Source organism: Triticum dicoccoides, chromosome 1B, assembly GCF_002162155.2.
Source record: "Triticum dicoccoides isolate Atlit2015 ecotype Zavitan chromosome 1B, WEW_v2.0, whole genome shotgun sequence".
In the NCBI taxonomy this organism is placed as follows: Eukaryota; Viridiplantae; Streptophyta; class Magnoliopsida; order Poales; family Poaceae; genus Triticum; species Triticum dicoccoides.
The window spans coordinates 448086817-448111993 of NC_041381.1; the positions used below are offsets into that span (position 1 = coordinate 448086817).

A 25177-nucleotide genomic window follows, 5' to 3' on the forward strand; every position below is an offset into this window, starting at 1 on the left:
GTGAAGTACTAGAGCAAAAACTATCAAGCTCAAAAGATATAAGTGAAGCACATAGAGTATTCTAGCAAGTTCTAATCAAATAGGCTTCTCCAAAAAGGTGTGTACAGCAAGGATGATTGTGTTAAACTAAAAAGCAAATACTAATATAATACACGATGCTCCAAGCAAAACACAAATCATGTGGCGAATAAAAATATAGCTCCAAGTAAAGTTACCATTGAACGAAGACAAAAGAGGGGATGCCTTCCCGGGGCATCCCCAAGCTTAGGCTTTTGGATATCCTTGAATATCTTGGGGTGCCTTGGGCATCCCCAAGCTTAGGCTCTTGCCACCCTTTATTCCATAGTCCATAAAAGCTTTACCCAAAACTTGAAAACTTCACAACACAAAACTCAACAGGAAATCTTATAAGCTCCGTTAGTGAAAGAAAACAAAACCACCACATAAGGTACTGTAATGAAATCATTATTTATTTATTTTGGTGTTAAACCTACTGTATTCCAACTTCTCTATGGTTTATAAACTATTTTACTAGCCATAGATGCATCAAATTAAGCAAACAACACACGAAAAACAGAATCTGTCAAAAACAGAACAGTCTGTAGCAATCTGTAACTAACGCAAACTTCTGGAACTCTAAAAATCCTACCAAAATAGGACGTAATGCACAATTTGTTTATTGATCATCATAAAAAAGAATCAATGCAAAATCCCGTTTGTGTGATTTATTGATTGTTTTCTCGTGAGCGCAAAGTTTCTGTTTTTCAGCAGAATCAAATCAACTATCATCATAGTTTATCCTATAGGTTCTACTTGGCACAAACACTAAATAAAACATGAAAACACATCTAAACAGAAAGTAGATGCAAAATTTATTACTAAACAGGAACAAAAACAAAAAAACACAAAGAAAATTGGGTTGCCTCCCAACTAGCGCTATCGTTTAACGCCCCTAGCTAGGCATAAAAGCATAGATAGATCTAAGTAGTGCCATCTTTGGCACTTGATTCATAAGTAGCCCATATGATAGATTCATAAGGTAATTTGACTTTCTTTTTTGGAAAGTGTTCCATGCCTTTCTTTAATGGAAATTGGAATCTAATATTCCCTTCCTTCATATCAATAATCGCGCCAATCATTCTAAGGAAAGGTCCACCAAGAATAATAGGGCAAGAAAGATTGCAATCTATATCAAGATTGATAAAATCAATGGGCACCAAATTTCTATTTGCAACAATAAGAGCATCATTGATCCTTCCCATTGGCTTTTTAATGGTGGAATCCGCAAGGTGCAAATTTAACGAGCAATCATCAAGATCATGGAAGCCTAGAATATCACATAAAGTTTTAGGAATCGTGGAAACACTAGCACCCAAATCACACAAAGCAAAACACTCATGATCTTTAATTCTAATCTTTATAGTAGGTTCCCACTGATCATTAAGTTTTCTAGGTATAGAAACTTCCAAATTAAGTTTTTCATCATAAGATTGCATCAAGGCATCAACGATATGTTTGGTAAAAGTTTTGTTTTGACTATAAGCATGAGGAGAATTAACAACGGATTGCAACAAGGAAATACAACCTTTTAAAGAACAATTATCATAATCAAATTCCTTGAAATCCGAGATAGTGGGTTCAATGCTATTTAAAGTTGTGACTTCTCCAATCTCACGTTTACCAAATTTAGCATCAAGATCTAAAAACTCCGAATTCTTGGGACGCCTTCTAGGCAAAGTTGATTCATCATCAGTCCCATAATCATCAAAATTCATATTGCAAAAAATAGATCTAATAGGAGACGCATCAATAACTTTAAGATCCTCATCATTATTTTCATGGAAACTAGAAGAACACGCTTTTATAAAGCTATCTTTTTTAGCATGCAATCTAGCGGTTCTTTCCTTACACTCATCAATGGAAATTCTCATTACTTTGAGAGACTTATTGATATCATGCTTAGGAGGAGAAGATCTAAGTTTAAGAGAATCAACATCAAGTGAAAGTCTATCAACGTTCCTAGCCAAATCATCAACTTTGAGCAATTTTTCTTCAAGCAAAGCATTAAAATTCTTTTGAGAAATCATAAAATCTTTCACACTATTCTCAAAATCAGAGGGCATCTTATTGAAATTACCATAAGAATTATTGTAGCAATTTCCATAATTATTAGAGGAATTACTAGGGAACGGTCTAGCATTAAAGTTTCCTCTATAAGCATTGTTTCCAAAACTATTCCTACCAACAAAATTCACATCCATAGATTCATTATTATTCTCAATCAAGTAAGACAAAGGCATATCATTGGGATCAAAAGGAGTGTTTTTAGTAGCAAACAATTTCATAAGTTCATCCATCTTTCCACTCAAAACATTGATTTCTTCTATAGCATGCACTTTTTTACTAGAAGATCTTTCGGTGTGCCATTGAGAATAATTCGCCATAATATTATCAAGAAGTTTTGTAGCATCTCCTAACGTTATTTCCGTAAATGTGCCTCCCGCGGCAGAATCTAAGAGATTTCTAGAAGCAAAGTTCATACCGGCATAAAAAATTTGTATGATCATCCATAAATTCAAACCATGAGTAGGGCAATTGCGAAGCATCAATTTCATTCTTTCCCAAGATTGGGCAACATGCTCATGATCAAGTTGTTTAAAATTCATAATATCGGTCCTAAGAGTGATGATCTTAGCGGGAGGAAAATATTTAGAGATAAAAGCATCTTTGCACTTGTTCCAAGAATCAATACTATTTTTAGGCAAAGACGAAAACCAAACTTTAGCACGATCTCTAAGTGAAAACAGAAATAACTTCAATTTGACAATATTGTTATCCGCATGTTTCTTATTTTGCATATCACACAAATCAACAAAGCTGTTTAGATGAGTAGCGGCATCTTCACTAGGAAGACCGGCGAATGGATCTTTCATAACAAGATTCAACAAAGCAGCATTGATTTCACAAGACTCAACATCATTAAGACGAGCAATCGGAGTACTAAGGAAATCATTGTTATTGGTATTCGAGAAATCACACAGTTTGGTATTATCTTGTGCCATGGCAACAAGTAATCCAACACACAATCAAACAGAAAAGGCAAGCGGAAAAGAGAGAAGGAGATTGGAAAAGAGAGGGCGAATAAAATGGCAAAGGTGAAGTGGGGGAGAGGAAAATGAGAGGCAAATAGCAAATAATGTAAATGCAAGGGAGATGAGTTTGTGATGGGTACTTGGTATGTCTTGACTTGAGCGAAGACCTCCCCGGCAACGGCGCCAGAAATCCTTCTTGCTACATCTTGAGCTTCCGTTGGTTTTCCTCGAAGAGGAGAGGGTGATGCAACAATAGTAGCGTAAGTATTTCCCTCAATTTTTGAGAACCAAGGTATCAATCCAGTAGGAGGCTCCTCAAAAGTCCCACGCACCTGCACAAACAAACTGAGAACTCGCAACCAACGCGATGAAGGGGTTGTCAATCCCTTCACAGCCACTTGCAAAAGTGAGATCTAATAAAGATAGTAAGATAAGATAAATATATTTTTGGTATTTTATAATATAGATGCAAAAAGTAAAGATGCAAATAAAAGTAGATTGGAAGCAAATATGATAAGAGATAGACCCGGGGGCCATAGGTTTCACTAGAGGCTTCTCTCAAGATAGCATAAGTATTACGGTGGGTGAACAAATTACTGTCGAGCAATTGATAGAAAAGCGAATAATTATGAGATTATCTAGGCATGATCATGTATATAGGCATCACGTCCATAACAAGTAGACCGACTCCTGCCTGCATCTACTACTATTACTCCACACATCGACCGACTCCTGCCTGCATCTAGAGTATTAAGTTCATGAGAACAGAGTAATGCATTAAGCAAGATGACATGATGTAGAGGGATAAACTCAAGCAATATGATATAAACCCCATCTTGTTATCCTGGAAGGCAACAATACAATACGTGCCTTGCAACCCTTTCTGTCACTGGGTAAGGACACCGCAAGATTGAACCGAAAGCTAAGCACTTCTCCCATATCAAGAAAGATCAATCTAGTAGGCCAAACCAAACTAATAATTTGAAGAGACTTGCAAAGATAACTCAATCATACATCAAAGAATTCCGAGAAGATTCAAATATTATTCATAGATAAACTTGATCATAAACCCACAATTCATCGGATCTCGACAAACACACCACAAAAAGAGATTACATCAAATAGATCCCCACAAGCGAGGGGGAGAACATTGTATTGAGATCCAAAAAGAGAGAAGAAGCCATCTAGCTAATAACTATGGACCCGTAGGTCTGCGGTAAACTACTCACAACTCATTGGAGGGGCAAGGATGTTGATGTGGAGGCCCTCCATGGTCGATTCCCCCTCCGGCAGAGTGCCGGCGAAGGCTCCAAGATGGGATCTCGTGGATATAGAAGGTTACGTTGGTGGAAATTGTGTTTCGTCTTGCTCCTGGATGTTTTCGGGGTACGTAGGTATATATAGGAGGAAGAAGTACGTCGGTGGCCGCCCGGGGGGCCCACGAGACAGGGGGCACGCCCTACAGGGGGGCACGCCCTCCTATCTCGTGGCCGCCTCGGCTGCTTCTTGACTTGCACTCCAAGCCCTCTGGATCACGTTCGTTCCAAAAATCACGCTCCCGAAGGTTTCATTCTGTTTGGACTCCGTTTGATATTCCTTTTCTTTGAAATACTGAAATAGGCAAAAAAACAGCAATACGGGCTGGGCCTCCGGTTAGTAGGTTAGTCCCAAAAATGATATAAATGTGTAAAATAAAGCCCATAGACATCCAAAACAGGTAATATAATAGCATGGAACAATCAAAAATTATAGATACGTTGGAGATGTATCACACGCCGGGATAGAGAGGCGGCTAACAAAGCCAGCATAGCCAGACAAAATGGATTCCGGAAGACTGACAACATCAGAGACAGGATTTCGACCGGAATAGCATTTGCGAACGCACTCCTTGGTGAAGGCGGATAGATGAGATATGGTCTCGATATGAACTTTTTCTCCATCGTTAAAAAGACGAGAGACAGAGATCTCATGGCAGTCGAGATTCAGAGGAGCGATGGACCACAAAGGACGCCAGCGACGTGCGAGGATTCAAGTACGGATGCCATCCTTGATGGGAAGACAAGAGATGATCTCACCTAGCACGCCGTCGGCGAGATCGCTGATGCGGTCCGCACGACATCCCTCTTCTTCCTCCTCGGATCGAGAGGGAGCACGGTCGCCGCTTCCATCCCCTTCGACGACCAGAACACCACCAGAAGGCGGTGTTGCCGGAGGCACCACTCTCGACCTCTTGATGCTACGAGCAGCGCTTTCCATCTCCACCTCCGTTGCTGGGGTGGCACCGCCCACGACCAGTGCTCACTGAGGTGGATCTAGAGAAATGGATTACAGCCTGTCAATCCATGAAACGACGTAAATACCCACGACGGGGAGCGGAGGGGTCCAGATTAATTGCCTCTTTTTTTATTTTGACGGGAGGGTCCGGGTTAATTACTACTCGTAATTAGTAAAAGGTAGGTGGCTTCTTGAAACATTAAATAGAGCCACGGCTTTCAAGGTACGAGATGCACGGCTGAAGACAAAGATCAGGCACGGTCATGCCCGTCCGTCTTTTAATTATTTTCGGTACACATTCAATAGAAGAATTTGTTTGACGCCGGAAGCACAGTTCTACCGTCATCTTCCCTCTGCGAGCAGCAAAATTTTCCACGGGCACGTTGGCAAATTAAGTCACTACAAGATTCAAGGCCATGCCTCTACTTTGCAGATGATTCTACTGAAACGCTCACGGACAAAACCAATGAAGCGTGGCAGAGGCACGGCTTGTCACGTAACAGACACACGGTCCTCCCTTTGGCATTGTAACACACTGTCCTACATGCCACACAGGCATGTAGAACAGTTCGGGTCTACGCTCGGGTCTCTTTGTGTTCCAAATGATTCCGTTGACTCTATCACTAGAGGAGGCACGGTATGTCTGACCAGAGAGGCATGATTGCATTTTACGCGGGGTCATAATTGTCACAGGCACGGACATGAAGCGCTCAAAGGCATGGTCGGTGGTATTACATAGAGTCACGCTAACCTTTGTCTTATGCACAGCCACGGGCGTTTACTGTATGAGGCACGGAATGGCCTATGTGAGAGACATTGTTTTTAAAAGCTTATTTCCTTGTATTTAAAAGCACGGACGTATCGTCCATAGTATGTTATTCGGGTGTGAATGTCACGTGACACCGCAACGGAAACCCAAGGGTCCGACGGGCGTCTCCTCCGGTGACGCCGCTCTCGCTCGTAGCCCGAGGCCAGGCTCCGGCTATTTAAGCAGGACGGGGTCTCGAAACCCTAGACACACCCTCTTCCCACCTCTGCCCGCCGCCAGGCCATCCATTCCTCTTGCTGATCTCCATCCTGACCCTCTCCGCCATGGCTGCGCAGGAGGACACTACTGCAGAACCCCGTGTCCAGACACTGGAGGGGATCAAGCCTGGCGAGGGTTCCTCATCTGTAAGTTCACTCTGCTTCCGCTCCTTTCCTTTTTTCTTTCCTTCGGCTGCTTGATTTAGTTGTGAAACGTGAATAAGCCAGACGGAATCTCGAAACCTTAGCCACATCCCCTTCATCCTTTTATCCGCCTCCAGGACATCCACTCTTCTTGCTGTTCTCTTCCCTGACACTCTCCGCCATGGCTGTGTAGGATGACACTACTCTAGATAGCCGTGACTAGACGCAGGAGGAGATCTCGGCTGGCGAGACTTCCTCATCTGTAAGTTCACTTTGCTTTCGTTTCATTCGTTTTTTCTTTCTTTCGGCTACCCGGATTAGTTGTGAAACGTGAATCATTATAGTGAACTTCATCCTAAGTTGATGATAGTGCGTCCTGCCATCAATCTGACACCTTCTATTTTGTGCAGGTGAAGAACCGGTGGGAGGCTACGGAAGCTCACCTCTTGAAGATCGTGAAGCTATGCACGAGGTTGTACCATCTTGGGGATGAGAAGACGAAGGCGAAGCTCAAACCTGACTATGACAAGTTGAAGTGGGACATATACGTTATGATAAAAGAGATCAAGGAACTTCGCGACTAGCGACCCTGATAGTTGTATCTGAAGCAATTGAGCAGTGGACTAAAAGTTTCTTATTTTGTCTTGTGTTACCTCGTAGTCAGTTAACAAACGTGATTTGGTTTCCTGAGCCACGTTCCTTCCATGTTTATGGGTACAGATGTGAACATTAACATAATGGCCGATTCGAGCGCTATTTTTAAAAGCATGGGCGTCAAGTCTATGCAGCCAAGGTTCTTTGTACCAACTAGAGTCATGTCTTGTGCACACATGAAGGCGTGGACATTCCTGCCTTTATTTGTTTCAGTGTTTCGGGTCACAGGCACGGGCATGAAGCGCTCAAAGGCATGGTCGATGGTATTACATAGAGTCACGCTAGCGTGTGACTCTATCAGACGGAGTTGCACATGCGTTTAGCCCACGGAGATGAACCTTTGTCTTACACATAGCCACGAGCGTTTACTCTATGAGGCACGGAATGACCTTTGTGAGGGACGCTGTTTTTAAAATCTTATTTCCTTGTATTTTAAAAGCACGGACGTGAACTCTCTACGCACAAGTTTCCGTATTGAGTTGTGTCACACTTCTTTCTTGATGTGTTACGTATATTATGCGGTATAAAAGACGTGGACGTTCGTGCCTATCTGTATTTCATTGTTTCACAATGAAGCACGGGCACGCTTTTAAACAAAGCACAAGAACGTCTCGATTTGCAGAAACAGCACTGTCGTGGTTCTACAGGATGCTATGTTCTAGGTTGTGCAACATGTTTACACCCAAACGTTCACCACACGATCACGAACATACACAGAGGAAGTGCCGTGCAGTGATAACAGACGCAGCCTTACAGGTACAAGAGGCACAAGGAGGCATATTGATTAACATCATCAGAAATGAATCACATTATACATGCGCACGCATATAGAGAGATGCACAAAAAGTGGACTACAAGAGATAAACTGAGCTGGTAATAGTGAACACACATAGTAAATAGAAGTCCTGATCATGACAGATCGTCTGGGTCACTAAAAACTCAAAAGTAGTAACAAGTCAATGCTAGGTGGCTGCATGAAACATCAAATAGAGCCACGGCTTTGATGGTACGAGCCACTGTTGTACTTGCAGACCAGGCACGGGCGTGCCCCTCTGAGATTTAATTATTTACCGCACACATTCACAAAGCGTGCCTATCTTTGTGGATCTGTTCGACGCCGGAAGCATGGTTCTACAGTCATCTTGCCTCTGCAAGCGGCAAAATTTTCCAGGGGCATGTTGACAATTAAGTCACTAGAAGATTCAGGGCCGTGCCTCTGCTTTGCAGATGATTCTGCTTAAACGCGAACAAAACCAAGTAAGTGAAGTCATGGCAGAAGCGTTGTTCTACATGCCACACAGGCACGGCCGTGATTCCACAGTCATACCTGTTTGGTCCATCACAAAGTAAGTGACGTGCAATGATAACAGACGCACAGTCTTACAGGCACAAGAGGCACGAGCGCCTCTGTATTGTAAAATATTTCAGCTAACAAGTTATCTGGAGAGGCACAGCCGTCACATCACACGTGACTGCATGTTCCAAGTGATTTTATTCGCTCGCTCTATTCACAAAAGGAAATCCAAACTTACAGACAGTGCACAAAAACATGAAAACTTGTTAGTTTTTTAAGCTTCTGAGTTGCTTCCCGACTGAAGAGCACAAAAACAAGTTCCTGACAACCTCACAGACAGTGCATAAAGTACAAGCTAGAAATCCAAACTGGAAAGCACACAATAACACCTATCTGTGACAGCCGGATAACCGTTTTCAACATTCACAAGTCAATGGATCCGGCAAATCAATGATTGGACACTGGTTTGTCCATATGTGCACTTTTAAATCCAAGTTCATATGCCTACAATACCCTGACAATATAAGACGAGCACGTCTAGAAGCCTTGTTGCCCCATTGAAGCACCTCTTCTTGACATCTATAAAATCCTTCAGTGATGTTGTTTGGGGGGAGAGAAACTTAAGCCTCATAGTCTCTAACTCCTTTGCATTCAGAATAAAGAACGTTGCAAATTCAATGTTTTTGTTCCAGTGATCATATTTTTCCAGCGTTACTGTCTTCAGACGAATGTCATGTTGTTTGAGAAACACCCGGTGCTTGTGGCGCCACTTGTTTGCTACACCTTCCTCACGACAGACTCCTCCATGGAAATGCATAAAGAGTGAGAATACTTGAGGACTACAAGGGGAAAGAGAGGCCTCCAATATAGTACACTATGCATTGTTTGTGCTTTCAATGCGTCTGGAAATCATTTTACCTCGATAAACAAGTTCTTTAGGCTAGGAAAGCATCTCATCAAGGCAACAACCTTGTTCAGATTTAATGACATGTGGATAAGCAGGGTCTTCACAGATTGAACCGCCATTGATAGGCTGACTACAGACAAAGCCTGCACCAAGCACATATCATAAACAATCTTGGGCATGAAACTTGGGCAGTGGAACAAATACAACTAAAGAATATAGTGCAAAAGGTGAGTACCTCGATAACTGTAGAGCCAAAAACAATCTTGGATTCAGGAAATCCTTCATAAAAATTGCCCAGACACTCGAGTTTAGGTGCAGAGAAAACAGTTATCTGCAACTGCCGACTCTGAATATCATGAATCAGTCATTTAAGTGAGGGCGCATCCTCAACAACGAGTTCACCATTCTCACAAAGGATACAGATGAGTCCAACTTTGGTTGAGTTTATTTTGATACAGTGATCCAGGTTATTGCAAACAAGCAGGAGCCACTCGAGGGCAGGGCAACCATGGTTGATTATGCTTTGCAGTGAGACGTCTGATATATCAACCTATCAATGTGACGGTGTGCAGTGAGGAGGAAAACAGCAGCGTGGAAGTCGGTGGCGAGGCGGCGGACGAAGAGAATTCCTTTGATAGTGTGATGGTTTTTCCCACGAAATGTGGGAACATGTAGTAGAACTCGAGAACCTACAGATTCTTCAGCCTTGGGGATCGAAGCCAGGCGTCGACTGTAGAGGGTCTGCAGTGGAGGTAGCACGCGGGAATGCACAGGCGGTGAACTACGCCCCCATGACCAGAGAGGATAGCTTCCGGAAGGCACGAACAATCAACGTCAGGTTGAAAACTACACCGAGTTTCAAAATATCTAATGCGAATGACATCCTTACTGGGGAGCATAGACAGTACGTCAATATGAATTGTCTCTAGGGGCTTAAAAAGATGACCGACAGGGATCTCACTGCAGTCGAGATTGAGAGGAGTGGTGCACCATAAAGGACGCCACCGACGTGCGAGGATTTGAGTGCAAACGCCTTCCTTAGTGGACAGATGGGAGATGATCTCACCGAGGACACCATCCATGAGGTCGCTGATGCGGTCCGGACGACACTACTCTTCTTGATCCTCGGATCCAGTAGGCGCACCCTCGGTGCTTCCAGCCGCTACCGCCAAACCACCAGATGAAGGCGTCGCCGGTGGCGCAAGCCTCGCCTTCTTGGTGCTGGGGGCATCGGAGTAGACCTCCATCTCCGTCTCCATTGCTGGGGTCGCGCCGCCTCCGAGCGCCGCTATATGTGGTGTGGATCTGGACAGACTGTGGATCTGGAGAAATGGACTACAGCCTGTCAATCCACAAAACAACTTAAATACCCACGATGGGGAGCGGAGGGGTCCAGATTAATTACTTTTTTCTTTTTTATTTTAAAGGTAGGAAATGCACTGTTGCACACGCAGACCAGGCACGGGCGTGCCCCTCAGTGCTTTAATTATTTATGGCACACATTCAATAGAAGAATCTGTTCGACGACGAAAGCACGGTGTACTCAGTAGGAAAGACAGGCACGCATGTGACGCCCATGAAGGCATGAGCTAGCACTCTCTGCAGCCACGGTCATGTACGTTTCTGACTCTCTTTGTTTCAGTCATTAGGGTCACAGGCACAGGCGTCAAATCCACAAAGGCATCGTGTGGTATTATATAGAGTCATGTTCGCTTGTGTTTGTGTTCCGAATGATTTAGTCGACTCGTTTAGACGGAGAGGCACGGACGAGAAGCCCATGGAGGCATACTTTAGTATTAGGCAGGGTCACAATCATGTGTTTATTATGCATGGTCGATGGTATTACATAGAGTCATGCTCGCCTGTGAGACTCGACCGGATGGAGATGCATGGGCGTCTTGCCCACGGAACTGAACCTTTGTCTTATGCACAACCACGGGCGTTACTCTGTCAGGCACAGAATTGCCTATATGAGAGACACTGTTTTTAAAGCTTATTTCCTTATATTTAAAAGCACATACGCGAAGTCCATACAGACACGGTTCAGTACCGAGTTGCGTCATGCTTCTTTCTTGATAAAGGCATCATTGCTCGTGGCTATCTGTGTTTTAGTGTCAAGGGTCACAAGCACGGGCATACAGCCCTCAAAGACATGGCGTGCTATTATATAGAGTCACGCATAAAGGTTCTTTGATTGTATTCCGATTGAGTCGGTGGGCTCGGTCAAAAGGAGAGGCATGGACGTCAAGCCCACGGAGGCATAGTATGTTCTTGCTCGGAGTCATGTTTGTGCGTTTATTACAGAAACCTAATAGAATCGGGCGACTGTCCTTGTTACAATTGTTTTCGTTGTAATATTTTACCTCAAATGCACGAAGGCGACTTTATATGTTTAGCAGTGTCACTGTCCTTTACGCATGAAGACGACTTTATGTGTGTCAGTGTTTCAGGTCACAGGCACGGTTGTCAAGCCCACAAATGCATGACCTGTAATTATCCAGAGTCACCTTCGTGTCTCTTTGTGTTCCAAATGCATCCGTTGACCCCGTGCCGCTTCTGGCCGCTACCAGCATGCCGCCAGAGGACGAAGTCGTCGGTGGCCTGAACCTCGCCTTCTTGTTGCTCGGGGCACCTGGCCGTATCTCCATCCCCGTCTCCATTGCTGGATTTGTGCCGCCTGCGAGCACCGCTATATGTGGTAGAAAACAAAGAACAGTCATTTTCCTTCACTATTGCGGAAGAAAACATACACAGGCACGTGTGGACAGCCCAGGAAAGCATGGTGTGGTATTATATAGAGTCATGTTTGCTTGGGTTTGTGTTCCGAATGATTCCGTCGAATAGTTCAGACTGAGGGGCACGGATGTTTCATCTCATAAGCACGAGAATGCAACGCTCAAAGGCATGGTCTGTGGTATTACATAGAATCATGCTCGCCTGTGACTCTATCAGACGGAGATGCACGGGCGTTTAGCCCACAGAACTGAACCTTTATGCTACGCACAGCCACGGGCGCTTACTCTGTGAGGTACGGAATGGCCTACGTCAGAGACGCTGACTCCTTGTATTTAAAAGCACAGACGGGAATTCCATAAGGACACGGCTCCGTATTGAGTCGCGTAATGCTTCTTTCTTGATTCTACGTATATTATTCGATAAAGGCGTGGACGTTCGTGCACGTCTGTGTTTCAGGGTCACAAGCACATGCATAAAGCCCTTAATGGCATGGCGAGCTATTATATACAGTCACGCACAAATATTTTCTGTTTCTATTCCGAATGGCTCGGTGGACTCCGTCAGAAGAAGAGGCACGCACGCGACGATCACGGAGGCATGGGCACGTATGTGCGTTTATTACGGAAACCTAACAGAATCGGGTTTATATGTCAACACTTTCTGCTTACTCTGTGAGACATGTAACAGCCAATTCGAGAGACGGAAAGGGACACACGTTTATTGGTGCATTTCCACATCACTGGCGACTATGACATAAAGTAGCATAAACATAAAAAGAGAGAAAGGTAGATTGATTTCATCAGTTGCAAGCTCCTTCGTGGTTGCTCAGAGCATAAAGACAAACAAAGCCTACAAACAGTGCTAACAGAACAATAGTTGTTCGACAAGGTTCACACAAAATGCGAACTCCAAAACTTGACGACAATAAAATACTCCCAAGAACATGAGCAACCATCTCAAGACCTATTCTTCAGCATGAACATCTGAATGGATCCGTCAAATCGAGATATTCAACGCTCCTATTTATTAAATACTGACGCACGTGGGTGCAACCTGGTAATAATCGAAGACGACCATGTTTAGAAGCCTTATTGTGCCACTTCAGAACCCTTTGTTGCTCCCCGTAAAATACTTCTGTGAACTCCGCGGGAGGGTACACAATCTTAATATCAATGCTCTCCAGATCCTTTGCACATAGAACAAAGAACGCCGCAAATTCCTTGTTACCCCTGCAAGGAACATAATCTTCCAGCGTTATTGTCTTCAGACAAATGTCATGATATTTCAGAAACTACCGGTGCCTACGACGCCATACATTTTTTTCAGAACGACACGTCAACCGTCCCTAAAAATTACATGAAAGGTTGAAAATACTTAGTGTCCATAGAAAAAGATATGTATGTATGTATGTATGTATCCACTTCGGTCAAATTTAACATAAACATTTTGAAATGGAAGGAGAACTACAGTGTGCACATTTCTCAAGATCATCACCTCGACACACAAGTTCTCCAGTTTTGGAAAGCACTGCAGCAATTCAACGACAATATCCACCTTATAATCGATGCAGATGAACAAGGTCTTGACAGATTGCCGCATTGTTGTTAGACTGACTGCCCCAAAACGCTTCATAAAAATTAACAGAAGATGCATCACAAAACTAATAGATTAAAGGTTGGACGAAATAAAATTGGCTTCCTCTCAAACAAGATGAAGCTAGAAGTATTGTCAAAACTCAATACCGCAAGACATGTGAGACGACGTGGATACGGTTCAGGTGCAGAGACATCGTTTACCTCCAAATCCTCACAATGCATGAAGCAAAGAACATAGTTTAACAAATTAATGGAACAAACATCGAAACAAGTCATCACCCTGTTCCAGAATCAGGGAAAGTCGGTACCTCAACACATGTGGGCGGAGACACGAACACGAATTCACCCATCGTCTCCAGTTTAGGTGCAGAGACAACATTAATCGAACAGTGGTCGTCTTCTTTATCGCGGATCAACCGTTGAAGCGAAGGCGCATCCTCAATAATGAGTTTTCCGTATTCACAACAAATGCCAATGCTTACAAGGTTATACGTGTTTATTATGATGCGACGAACTCCCCCATTGAAAATAAGCAGCAGAGACTCAAGTGCAGGGCAACTAGAGTGGATTATGCTTTGAAGCGAGACCTCTGATATAAGAACTTCCCCAAGCAAAAGTCTTTTCACCAGCAGTAGCTTAAGCGTCCCTGCATAATTGTCTAGTATACTGCAAAGAGCAAAGCCGAGTGTGTGCAAAGAGGAGGAAAACCGAAACACGGACTCCGGCGCTGAGGGCACGATGAATACACCCAGTGGTGTGACCTCTTGCATCGCGAATCCTGGGAACAGGTAGTAGAACTCAAGAACCTGGATATTGTCTAGCTTCCAGGATCGAAGCCAGGCATCAACGATGGAGGGTCTGCATTGTAGGTAGCACGCAGGGATAGAGAGGCGGCTTACTGAGCCAACATGACTGGACAGGATGAATTCTGGAAGACTGACAACATTAACGATAGAATTTTGAGAGCGCCGAGTTCTGATAAAACATCTGAAGACGGCCTCGGTGACGGAGGGAAGGTTGAAGATGGTGACAATATGAACTGTTTCTCCATCGTTAAAAAGACGGGCAACAGAGATCTCGTGACAATCGAGATTCAGAGGAGCTGTGGGCCATAAAGGACGCCACCTACGAGCGAGGATTCGAGTACGGATGCCCTCCTTGATGGGGAGACGAGAGATGATCTCACGTAGTATGGCATCCGGGAGGTCGCTGATGAGGTCCACATGAGACCCCTCTTCTTCATCCTTGGATCGAGGAAGAGCACACTTGCCGCTTCCCTCCCCTACAACGACTAGCACACCAACAGAAGGCAGCGTCGCCGATGGCGCCACTCTCGCCCTCTTGGAGCTAGGAGTAGCACATTCCATCTCCATCTCCATCTCCATTGCAGGGGTCGCACCGCACACGACAAGTGCTAAGTGAGGTGGATCTGGAAAAATAGATTATAACCTGTCGACCCACGAAACAACTTAAATACTGAGGGGGACGGGAAAGGTACAGATTAATTACCTCTCCTTTATTTTTCCAGTAAATTGTAGATGCCTGCTTGAAACATTAAAGTCACGGCTTTGATTATGTGAGATGCACTGTTGAACACGTAGACCAGGCACGGGCGTGCCCCTTCGAGTTTTAACTTTTTACGACACATACATACATTAAAAGAATTTGTTCCACGCCGGAAGCATGGGTGGGAAGCATGCAAAGGCATCATGCGGTATTATATAGAGTCATGTTAGCTTGTGTCTGTCTTCCGAACGATTCCGTCGACTCGTTCAGATGGAGAGGCACGGACGTGAACACGCGGAGGCATGGTGTGGTATTACATAGAGTCACGTCCGTGCGTTTACTGCAGAAACACAATGGAATTGGATTAAGATGTGAACCCTCACTGTTTACTTTGTGAGGAAATGAATGGATGATCCGAGAGACACTGTCCTTAAAAGCACGGGCAAGAACTCTGTACAACCACGATTCTGTACTAAGGAGCCACTGTCAAACACACGGAAGTGAAGCAACGAGGTACAGGCTTTTAGTAGTAGAAGAAGCACTCTATCGGCTGGCGTTCCTCCTTTGTCAGGCGCATAGTACGACGGCTGTGGAAGGCACATTTTTCAGACAGAGAACGAATGTCACGATGCCACAACAAGGTGAAAGCATGGTTGTACAGATGCACTGTTGAACAGTCACGGCTTTGATTATGCGAAATGCACTGTTGAACACGCAGACCAGGCACAGGCGTGCCACTCCAAGTTTTAACTTTTTACGACACATACATACATTAAAAGAATTTGTTCCACGCCGGAAGCATGGGTGGGAAGCATGCAAAGTCATCGTGCGGTATTATATAGAGTCATGTTAACTTCTTTCTGTCTTCCGAACGATTCCGTCGACTCGTTCAGACGGAGAAGCACGGGACGTAAACACGCGGAGGCATGGTGTGGTATTACATAGAGTCACGTCCGTGCGTTTACCATGCAACCGTGAGAGTCACGGATGAACACTCACCAGTGGCACGGCCGTGGCTGCATGTGCCCTTTGGTTATTTTTATCTCTCTGTCACGCAGCAGAGAAGCATGCTTGTAAGTTTACAACATCCATGTTCACAAACCGACGAGGCTGCGGAAAATAGCAAGGAAACCTGTGCCTCTGATATTTTTCTCCGCCGAGTAAAAATACATAAAGAAACAAAAAACATTCTTATATAAATTTGTTTTTGTTCCTATAACTGCATCAAATTAACTTACAAGCCGTTCTTATAACCACAGAACAAGAAAATAAACAATCGACACCCGCACGCCTCCTCACTGATTGCTTACTATTTCATCGCTCCATGTGTGGCCTTGTTTTTGAATGTTCAGCGATCCGTTCTTCCTTCTCCACCCTTTGTGAAAACCCACCCTTGTGCATAGCTATTCAACCTATTTACCTGTAAAATTAATATGCATACATAAAAACAAAGCGAAAGATTGCGGTCATCACTATTTTTTGCTTACGCGCTTTTTAAGCTACATTGTTACCTTTTAATTTTTCTATTCGTACTACTCTCTGGTACCAAAAAATCTCCACTTAGACCTTTCCTTTCTGAAAATAGACTGCGCAGATTATGTGCCTTGTCTCGGGCTTCCCTGCATGCATTCTGTGTGCCTGGCTTGTGTGATGTTCGATTCTGGCGTAGATGCAATACTTTGGTAAATGCTCCCTGCTATCAGTGGGGTCGTTGGAGTTGCTGGCGTCTGACGTCTTCCTCCTGGGCTTGGAGTGCATTGTCTTGAGCCGTTTGATGTCCTCGATGCTGTTGTTGGTGTTGTCGGCCATTTCATTGACCTTGCCCTCTTCTCTTGTTGCGATTTCCTCTTCTCCTCTTCAATCATCATCCTCTCATGTACTTCTGGGTTATCCAGGCAGTTTGTTTTCCTGTGACCCTTTAATCCACAACGGCCGCACTTGGATGCGGCTTTGTTGCCTTTTCCTATCTTCTCAGAACCAGCTTTGATTCGATCAACTTTTTTCGTGCCCTTTGAGCCACTCATGGGAGGGTTCTTGAGAGTTTCGGCAAGAATGCATGTGTCTGGTTCCTCAGCGAGTGCCGCCATGACTTTTATTTTCATATCTATCGTACACTCACGCAGAACACTGTATGCCTTCTCATTTCTGCAAGCATTTGAACAAATATCCGACAACTCAGCGTAAGCGAGGCCGAATCTCATAGTTTCATCGTCTTGTGCGGTCATGTTATCACCTTGACTTGTAGACAGAACTTTCGGACTCTCTGATAGATTCTTGGTCCATCTGGGGATGATGAAGGATTTTGGAAGTTGATCGATCATGCTTGTTTGGTCCATCACCATAAGCACATGGCAGCATTGAATGTCATCCCTACTTATTTTCTTGCAGCTGCAACTGTATATTTCTTTTTGCTCATCCACATCTACCCTGAACTCAGACCTGTCAAATTCCTCGCCCGGATATGATTTCCACACTTTTTCTCCAGGCTCAACAATCTTTTTTTTAAAATACCGCCTCCCCTTTGCCAGGTCAGAGCACTTGAAGTAAGTCCGGTTCCGTAGCTCCAGCTGGAATTTCCTGAAAATTTTATTGGTGTATACTTCACTTGCTTGTCTTTCAATCGGAAAACCCGTCTCTAGTGATGGCGCCTTCTCTTCTATTCGGTGTCTTTTCTTGTCAAGCGTAGCGAGGCAATTTTGCTGAATCATGTGATATGCATGAACAAACCTTTTTATAGTGTCCTTATGGTCAACATAATTCTTCCACATCGAATTCATGCTCTCACTAAGAGTGGTTGTTGATGAGAAAGGATAGAAGCAGTCCTTGAAGTAGGCCGGCACCCAGAAATTTCGGGGTTCCCATAGCGTGTTGAGGTGTTTGTTGCCTTTCGCCTTGTAAAGAGTAATTGCTGCTTTCTAGGCACGCTCAAACTCGTCTTGATCCAGTGAGATTTTGACGATTCGAAATAAATCGTCAGACATCCCTGGGTTCTGCGCAAACACTGCTGCGTTATTTTCCTTCATGTTCTTCCTAATATGCCACCAGCAGAACCTGTGCCTCGTTCTCAGAAGAGCTTCCTTCATTGCAGTCTTCATCCCCTGGTCCTGGTCTGTTATTATGTATTTTGGCTCTTTACCTCCCATTGCCTCGACAAGCGTGCTTAGGAGCCACTTGAATGATCCTATTTTCTCAGCCTTTAAAAGGCCTAGTCCAAACAGGATGGTCAACCCATGGTTGTCGACACCTATAATTGGTGCAAATGGTAAGCCATATATATTCGTAGAGAATGTCGTGTCAAAAGACACGAAATCTCCATATAGCTCATAATTCATCTTGCACAAGGAGTCTGTCTAGAATAGACTCCGCACTACATTGTTCTCTGTCTCTTCCACATGGTGGAATCCCGGCCTCCGCCTCTGCATATCAGCAAACAGTTTCATGGTGTCCTCGATATCAGTGCCGCGCTCTCCATCCCTATCCTGGCATGCAATGTTGCTTATGTCAATCGTGTCAAACATAATTTCTCGCCTCGGTGTCCCCATGGCAGTAAAAATCTGCATAACCTTCCTCGGTTCTAACCTCGCCTTCTGCAGCACTTCTATAAAGAATTTCTCCTGAGGTGTCATCTTCTTATAGCATCTCATGAACTTCAGCATCCAATCTGATGGGTGAAGTTGGTGGCTGTGCTCTAGGCGCACATTCTTCAGATACCATTTCCTCCTATCTGCATTCCTCTTGGCTGTTATTTGGATTGGGAAGCTTGTCCGGATCAAGCAATTACTCCTTCTCTCCTTAACATCTCTCTCAGTTGTTTTATTCTGCCCTTCCTTGGTGCACTGAAACACCTGCTTGTCAAGCTGCTGATCATATGTCAATCTTCTGCTCGTTGATCGCTTGGCAGCAAAGCCAACCTTTCTCGCATATCTGCAGAAGAAGAAAAAGCACTCGTCCAATGATCCAAATACCATACCACCCTCTGGTTCGAGCGCTTCGGTGACCTCCTGAATCGTTGGGTATATGCCTTCTTTGAACATGTCATCCATTTCTTTCTCTACAATGGTCGGCGGCGCCATGGTGATTCTGTCTACCATGTCTTCATTCGTCTGATCACATTCACTTCTGACGACATCAGTTTCATCGCCAGCCACAGGTCCACTTAAAGCGGAGCTGCTGCTGCTCTGTTGTTTGTCACACACAGCAGCGTCGTTCTGCATGGCACGGTCAAATCCATAAATGACTCTGCCTCTCCACTGTTGCATTGTGCAATGCTGCTCCCTGTTTCTCCGACACTCATGCAACCAAGGGACTGTGCTGCTTCTACCATGCAATCCGTGCTGGTGTTGTACGCTACTTGCTGCTCTGAACGTTGCGTTCCTTTCGAAATGGATGGAGAACTATGATATTTCTTTGCCTCATCTGTTATCCCCTCCGCCAAATCCTCAACACATAGCACGAAACAGAATTAGATATCCAGAGCAGCATATGCATTTTTTTAATTTCTAATAAGCGGTACACCAGAGGCACTGTTCACATTACACCCAACAGCACGAACGTGACCATGCTACACACACATCTAGACAAAGAGGCACAGATGTGCTTCTGCTTACACCATACAACCGGAGAGGCACAACAACATCCTATACAATAGAACAACTGCACATACAGCCGCACCAGACGGACAGTTGTCCTCCTATTTTGCACTTTACTCTGTTCTTCCATAAAATTGTTCGTGTGTTGAATTGAAAAAGCATAGTTCCGACGTCACCTTTGTTTTCCCATGCCTCTCTTGTCCAGCAAATCTTGGCGACAACCTCCGGGCATTGGTAATTTCACTGACTATTCTAAATGTCATCGGATATCCTTTGGAAGGACCCCTCATGTTGAACGCCACAGGTGATCCTTTCAAAGGACCTTGCCTTACGTTTTCATCGATCCATGGACTACCGTGATACTTGCTTCCTTGCTCGTACACCTACGTGTGCAAGATACTACAATTTAAATATACCAGACGAAAACAAAGAAAAAATTGCTCTGAAAAAAATATACATTTGCTTTAAATGTTGTTGCACGTTCGTATTTGCTGTCACCTGTATTGCTTTCTGGTGCTGCTGAATAGTAAAGTTTATTCCTCCTATGTTTGATTTTGTCATTGGACTCTTCTTGCTTGTGCAGACCGTACCGAATCCTTGAACACTAATGCTTTTGCTGCCAATGATCCTTCTGATTGCATCAAAGCAAATTTTGTTACCCTGTACCTCTTCATTATAACCGCCTTCAAACACTGGGGCGTCACAACGCCCGCTCTGCACCTTTGTGGACAACTGTGTCTTGAAACCAAAATATAATTAGAGCCACGTGCGAGTATTACGATGAATTAGCACGTAAAACTTCCACGTACATTCAAAACCAGAATTTGAAGTTTTCATCGTTACCTGCACAATCTGCTTAGTGGAGTCTCTGCTACTTAGAATGCTCCTCTTCGCAGGTGTCTGCTGCACACCATGCTCCTAGTTGGGACGTTTGCCAAGAACTTGTATCTCACTCTTGACTCCAATTACTCCAGCCCGCATGGCATGTGCGTGTTTGACATCATCTGCATCCTTGATCTTCTTCTCATTTTGAAATGATTTTTTTTCTTCCACCTCTCGATACTCAACTGTAGAGTAGATGCACAAGATAAACAGATATTACAGCATTCATCTAGGATATATTGATCATTTTTTTGTTCTTAATGATCTACTAATTGGTGTTCTTAGTGGTGGCACCTTAACAGCAAATGTCCCAGAAATAAAAGACCAAACCCTAATGTTCAACTACCTTGCTATTACCTGCCTCCCATAATCCTTGTCGATGTTGTTCAAAGATTGACCGTCCCTATTGTCCTGACCAGATGACACACTCATGAACATCTGCCCGAAAAAGTTATAAACCTGCAGTATCAGTGTTGAAAATTTTCAAAGTCGATCTCAATCTTTCTTACTAATGTATTACACTTAACACGCAACAGATATATAATTTTACTTCTATATAATTGACATATATAAATATATACATATATTAATTTTTAATTAAACTACAACCTCAGCCAAAGTGAGATCCTCTGATGCTAGTTTGCTTGTGCGACACTTAACACAAAGATAACCATTCAAACCTAACAAAAGTAACAAGCTCGTATTACAAGGACAAGAGTACACAAAACTAAAAACAAACTCAAATCGGAGCTACAATGTAAAACTAAACAATTTTATTCTATGAATCCCGACCACAAGAAATTCATCCATGAATTTAATCTCGTGTATCAGGAATCGCCATGCAAAGGTGCGTTGATAAATTTTCTACTAACCTTTGATTGCCGAATCTTATGCGCTGATTGTTCGGAACTCACACCTTTCTAAACTGTGGGCAGATCTGCTTCCCTGTAGTTTGTCAGCGATCTCCTTCAATGATTTTGAATCTGGGAGAGAGAGAAAAGAGAAAGAGAGAAAGAAAGAGAGAGGCTACTTCAATTTTTTGAGTGCAGGAGAAGAATAACCTGATAGGTGGGGTGAGTTTTGGGACACAAGAGAGATGCACATGTTTTTTCAGCGTGACGAGATGTGGTAGGTCGGCTTCACTTGACCGTCGACGAGACTGACAAGTGGGCTATCAGTTAATAATTCCTCTACGTCTCTCACTAACTTGTGGGGTTGGCCTTATATGAGTCCTACGAGGAGTACCTCCATCTGGGGTGAGAAAATGTGGTATGTGGACTTCGAAGTCGTACTCACATGTGGGCTCTCAAATAGTTCCTCCAAGTTTTTGACTAACTTGTGGGGTCGTCCACAAGATGAGTTCCAGATCTCTCTCCATATAGCATTGGTGGCGACAAGCGAGGCAAATTCTAGCTCTCCAAAGGAAAGCCAATCCTGATCCCTCCGCAGAATTCACTCGTCACAGAAAATTTATCGGTCTCCTTCATCTCACTCGGCGTGGATCTCCTGTTCAGGTAATCCATTGCATCATCACCATGATTATGCCACCGATTCAACGTTTGAACAAAAAAAATACCGGTACTAGCAATTCCGCGGGCTGCGTACACACCGCATCTTCGCAACACAGCATGTGGGGCGCGATTTGAATATCGGTTCCGGATCCAATTATCTTCAGCTGGTCTGTGCTCAAACTGTTGTGCCGTCTTAACAGCAGAAGGGTTATGGATTTAAAATTAGGACTCAGATGGCCTCACTTTAATCATGCCAACTGCATGATTGCGCCGTGGTTTTGCTAAGTTGAGTTGTATCTCCAGCCATGCAAAATTTAAGCACTCTCGTGACCACATATTATATTAGTTGCAGAGCTCAATGAAACTGCAGTCAAAATTCACTATACTGATCCCTAACATGAGGTCACAGGTCAAATGATTGTATATATCCGCAATATATAGCAGAGATCCAAAGGACTTACGTCCCTTTTTGCAAAGCGGTTACTAACTCAGAGTTAGAAACCGTCTTACATGGACCAAGCTGTTGATGATGGTCTCACATGGACTGCTAACAACTGTCTTACATAGCTGACCTGGTAACGATGATGTCTCGTGACCTCTTATGTAGAGTTCGATGAGATGGACTCCACCCCACAGCTGCCGGAGACTCAGTCCCTATCTGTTGATGGCACACAGATTGTCACCCAAGATTTCATGGTTCATGACCAGCTAGAAACAGAGAGACTAAGGATTGAGTTAAAACATGCAGCGCACAAAAAGCTTGTGGAGGAGTACAAGGCAAAGAAACAGCTTGCTGCCTCAAAGTAGGTGTTTTTATCATGCATCTTGCGTGTGTCGTTGAAATTTCTTTGGAAATCAATGCCTCTCATTCTAGCTGCATTTTTAATCACGGCTTAAACATTTGTCTCTGTTTTGCTGACTCAGCGTTTGTATGTAAGCTTCTGCCAGAAAAGCATGTGGTTCAACAATACATTTGCTAAAGGTCATTTCTTATCTTTGTCCACAGAGCTATTACAATGGGTGAATATGAAGAAGAGTTCAGCACAAAACTTAGCTTCCAGAAATTCATTACTATCTGTGAAAAGCTAACAGAACCACAAAAACAGCTTGTCAGAGATATTGGATTTGGATACCTTCTAGATCTATGTTGTCGCGAGCTTCCAAGGTGTTTTGTTCGCTGGCTTGTCCGCTATTTTGATTGCCCTTCCAGGTGTTTCATACTGCCTAGTGGATACAGATTCCTCATCAACTCGTACACCATGCATCGGATCTTAGGAATTCCACTTGGCGGGTAGATTATCCCTAGAAAATTCTCAGAAGCTTTCAGATGTCAGGTTAAGTCTGAAACTCGGTGTGCTGGGCACGCTCCAAACATCAGAGAGTTAACTGATCTCATAACCCCCAGAGCTGACAGGAGATGTGTTTCAACGGGTTTTCGTGATGTTTGCAACAACGGTATTTCTATGCCCAACGACATATGACTGCGTTAGCCCCGACTATTTAGCCGCTCTAGAAGGACCAGCATGTAACATATCATCATATGATTGGTCCAATGTTATCACAGAGAAACTGGTGGCATCACTCCAGACCTTCAAGGACAAAGGATTCGCAGGCGCCCTGTGTGGCTGCCTCCTAATTCCAATGGTTCGTTCACTAACTTATACATTTCTTTATACCCACAAGCAGCTACAAGAACATGATTCATTTTTACCTCTTCCCCACTTGCAGATAACGTATTTTGAGTACCTGGATATGAAGATTATGGACCTGGAACCTGACACTCCTGCAAGACTTGTCATGCAGGACACAAAGGCCATTAAGAATTATGCTAACATAGACAGCCTGTCAACAGAGGACGGAATTTTTGGGAAACACATGGTGAGTCAACTTTTCATCATTTTCCTTTGGCGAAGTTTTCGACTCAACATAAGGACTTAGCTGGAATGTATTAACTTGACTTGACTGTAATTGTTTCCTTTTTCGCATGGCAGCTGAAAGACATTAGGCGCACGCCTTTCCAACCACCGCCTGGCTTTCAGGCGCCATTTTTTCAAATGAGTCCCAGACTAGAATCCTACATAGAAGAATTAGTGCCTCAAGAAAAACTTTGTTCCGTAAGTGATTTCCAGCTACTGCACCTGATTTTATGTTTGAAATGATGCTCCCTAAGTTTTTACGAAAAAGATACATGTCCTATTGTGTTCATCCAGACAGTTTCCTATAGTACGTTAGTTGTGCTTTTGTGTTAAAACTAGAAGTGCTTCATATAGGACATTAGATGTCCTTTCATGCTCATCCAGACATTTTCCTATAGTACATTAGCTGTGCTTTTGTGTTAAAATCAGAAGTGCTTCCTACAGGACGTTAGCTGTGCCTTTGTGTTAAATGTAGAAGTGCTTCCAAAAGTACGTTAGCTATCCTTTGGTGTTAAATATAAAAGTGCTTCCTATTTAGTACGTTAGTTGTGCTTTTGTGTTAAACATAGGAGTGCTTCCTATAGCACGTTAGATGTGCTTTTGTGTTAAATGTAAAAATGCTTCCTATAGTACGTTAGCTGTGCTTTTGTGCTAAAACTGTAAGTGCTTCCTATAGGACGGTAGCTGTGCTTTTATGTTAAAACCAGAAGTGCTTCCTACAGGACGTTAGTTGTGCTTTGTGTTAAATATAGAAGTGTTTTGTATAGTACGTTAGCTGTGCTTTTGTGTTAAATATAAAAGTGTTTCTTATATAGTACGTTAGCTGTGCTTTTGTGTTCAATATAGCACTGCCTCCCTGCAGCGGTAGGTCAACCATGCTTCGTACAATACGTCGGGTGTGCTCTTTCACGGAATGTGTTGACCATGATTAATGGACCTTGTTACCCACGCTTCCCCGCATCATATCATGTGTGATTCTGCAATTCTTGACAGAACGTACAGTAGCTCACAAGATATTTTTCATTTTTGGTATTAATAACTAATTTTCATT

General features: G+C 43.6%; 1 pseudogene; it reads right to left on the bottom strand.

Annotated features, from left to right (window-relative positions):
- Positions 1-16640: 16640 nt before the first annotated feature.
- On the bottom strand, positions 16641-21950 carry LOC119350460 (annotated as a pseudogene).
- Positions 21951-25177: the final 3227 nt, after the last annotated feature.